This window comes from Rattus norvegicus, chromosome 15 (assembly GCF_036323735.1).
Source record: "Rattus norvegicus strain BN/NHsdMcwi chromosome 15, GRCr8, whole genome shotgun sequence".
Taxonomy (NCBI): Eukaryota; Metazoa; Chordata; class Mammalia; order Rodentia; family Muridae; genus Rattus; species Rattus norvegicus.
In genome coordinates, this window is record NC_086033.1 from 65,956,117 (window position 1) to 65,959,743 (window position 3,627).

General features: G+C 33.2%; 1 pseudogene; it reads left to right on the top strand.

Moving 5' to 3' along the window:
* The first annotated feature begins 613 nt into the window (after nucleotides 1-613).
* On the top strand, nucleotides 614-806 carry LOC120097286 (small nucleolar RNA U3; annotated as a pseudogene).
* The last annotated feature ends 2,821 nt before the right edge of the window (nucleotides 807-3,627 follow it).

Sequence of the window (3,627 nt, forward strand, 5' to 3'; positions counted from 1 at the left end):
AGCTAGCAGGCTGTTCCAGCAGAAAGGACCAGGCAGGAGGGGTTTGGTAATCAGTGGGTGGGTGGGTTTGGGGGAGTGGTGGTTCCTGGAATCCATTGGGCTCTCAGCAGGAGCTGTGGGACTTTGGGAGGGGGCCCTCTTACCAAATGCTGAGTGCAGTGGACCTTCTGTTATGCCTCAGGATATAGTATCTTCTGGAGAACAGACAGGTTTGCTGTCTGTTGCAGAGAAAGGACCAGGCAGAAGGGGATATATTACTTTATTATAATAGCAAGGTTTATATTTTAAATTTAAACAGTTTGTGGAAGAACTATATAGGTGAATATTTTAAATTTTGACTCCAAATAAATCTGACTGTATAATTCCAAAGAAAAAGAAACACAAAATGATACACACATACACACACACACACACACACACACAAACACACACTCACACATGTTCATAGCAGGCTGATTCACCTAACAACCTAATTAAGAAACATACACATGTCATATGTCAGTCAGAATAGATTCACGAGGTGTTATATAATCAAAAAATAGTTTTTCTACTCAGTCACAAGAATCAATAGACAAATATAGTTCTTTGTAAGAAAATACAGTTAGAAAATTTAAAGACTAAATTCTCAGGGATCATTTCTATAGTTGGTTACTACTGACTGTAGAAAGCTCAAGGACAAGACATAGTGTCCCCTCCTGAGCCTGAAGCCAGCTTTATGTGCTGCTTCTATGCAGTAGCCTCTTGCCATTGATGATCGTGCTTCTCTCCTTTGGAAGGTAAGAGGGAGGGAATGCAGTCTGAGTGGCAAAATAAAAGAAAGTATGATATGGGTTTAAAGAAAATTTTAAGTTTATCCTGATATTTAATTCAACAATAGAAATTATTTTTCTAGATGTAAATCTTCGTGTATTTTCAAATTTTAGAATCTATGAAAAACTAGAGTTTAGTTAGATAATAAAAATTCAAGTAAAATATGTAAATAAATGCTGAATTGTATTCAATATTATAGATGCTGAACTATTCAAATGGGAATGGGTTAAGGTTCTACTAAAAATAATTATGTTGAGAATTAATATAAAATTGTATGAATTACTATGTGGTTACAGGTGGACAACAATAATAAGAAATGAATCTTTATAAAATATAATATAGAAAGGCAATTTATCTTTGTGTTTTTCCCTTCATAATTTCTGAGTCATCTTATTTCAATACTTTACATATAATGAATAAGTTCAAATGTGTACAAACCTCAATGTGCTCAAGTGTGTGTATGTATTTATATATGTGTGAATAGACATAAATAAGTAAACTTCTATCATGGAATATATTTGAAATTATCATGCTACTATTAAGAAAATTTGACAGAAAAATATAGCTCAGATTATTAGGTCAAAAATATCTGATTAGTATATTTAACAGTATAGATTAATCTCCTAATATATAAATAAAAGTGATAGTGTTTTCTGGGACCTGTATACTTAGGAAAATTTAAATAGTGCACACAGTAATTGAACCTTTCAATATATTTTCTTCCCCCTTGTGTTTCAAAGTGCTCCATACAAAATTAAATATAATAAAAGCATCATCAAATTACATAAAATACAATTCAATCTGTTAAAGAGAGCACATGAGAAATAAATGTTTCTGTTATATTTCAAGTAGAAAAGAAAAAAATGGTTGACTAAAATGTTCAGACCATAAAAAGTAAAACTTAAACTTTGTGTACTATAGTGAAATCAATTAAATTGAGAAAACTAAAGAAGATTTAGTGCTCTATATTTCCTTTCTGTTTTAATATATATTTAAAATATTTAAATGTATATAGGTCAATGGACATTATTAACTTATTCTAGGTTATCTGTTAAATTATATGTAAATTGCAGTAATCCATGTGGCAGCTCTACTGATGTTAAGCAGTCCAGTGAAATGTTTTGTTCACTGACTCTTTTCGGACATTATCTTCAAAATTGTCAATCCTCCAGAGTGGTGCAGAATATAAGGATACTATTTATGTGGATGTCTTTCCTATATGAGCTGAATTATCATAAATGTGCATACTGTTCAGATGTCATAATTTCATAAATAGGTAAATAATGTATGATTAAAGCTATTTGAAAAGAAGAATCCCTTGGAGAATTGCACAAAAGAAAGTTCTTCATTCATGAATGCAAGAGTCACACTAGAAAAGCAGTTTAAGAAATTAGATGGGTTAAAGAAAGAACTCAAGGAGCTAAAGTGGTTTGTAACCCTATTGGAAGAAGAACATATTCAACCATCTAGACACTCCAGAACTCCCAGGAGCTTAGCCACCAACCAAAGAGTACCCGTGGAAGGACCCATGGCTCCAGCTACATTTGTATCAGAGGATGGCATTGTCTAGCACCAAAAGGAGAAAAAGCCCTTCATCATGTAAAGGCCTATTTCACCAATGTAGGGTAACTCCAGGCATTGAGGTTGGAGAGGGTGGGTGAGAGTGGGAGCATTCTCATAGAAGCAGAGGGAAGAAGGATAGTGTATGGGAAAGAGGGGGAAAGGGTGTAACATTTGAAATTTAAATAACTAAACTATCCAATAAAACACAAAACTTGGGTCATTAGTCCAATTTATTCTTTCAAAATACTAAAAATATTTAATATAGAAACTTCAGCTGTGAAACATGAATATATACATGTTTTAATACATACATGTTCCATTGATGATATAATTGTTGAAAATATTTAGTTATATATAATACATATTTAATAACAGCAATATATATATAATTGATAGAAGTTTTCAAAACTTTTACATCTTAGGTCTTCAGATAATCTCATTACAATATTGTAGTAATACAGAGAAAGACTACTCTAAACATATTCAAGTGCTTTGAGTCTCCAGTGAACAGTTTTTCATTTTGTAAGGTGATTTTATTTTGCTGAGTATTGAATTCTCTTTAGTGTAACTGATGTGAACTCTGAGATTAGTAATAAAATATAATTTGAACTTCTAAAGTTTCTGTGTTCACATAAATTTATCTCAAGAACTAATATTTGAAAAATATACTCAAGATGATATCCAGAGGTGCAATATATTTCAGTCTTTGTAGATAGTGTTGCTTTGCTGTGAAGAATGTTTGAATATAAAACTTCAGGCAAGTATTTAAAAGGGAGTTAAACTCTTAAAAAGAAAGAAACTCAGGCTATACATGGATTAAGGGTATGAAAGAAAACATTTTGCCTTTTAATATCTGTACCTAACTTACATATACTGGACATGCTATCCTATCAGTGAAGAGAATGTAAGACTCAATGATCTAGTAAGCACTATTGCATTGATAATTGGACTTTTTTATTATTATTATTGAGTTGTCCTTTTTTTCCCATCTTCATTAAATTGGGAATTTCAAATGTTATTCCCTTTCCCTGTTTCCATGCCAACATCCTCCTAACCCCTACCCCTCTTCTTCTATATGGGTGTTCCCCTCCCCATCCTCCCCCCATTACTGCCCTCCCCCCAACCATCCCGTTCACTGGGGGTCCAACCATGGCAGGACCCAGGGCTTCCCCTTCCACTGGTGCTCTTACTAGGTTGTTCATTGCTACCTATGAGGTCAGAGTTCAGGGTAAGTCCATGTATAGTCTTTGGGTA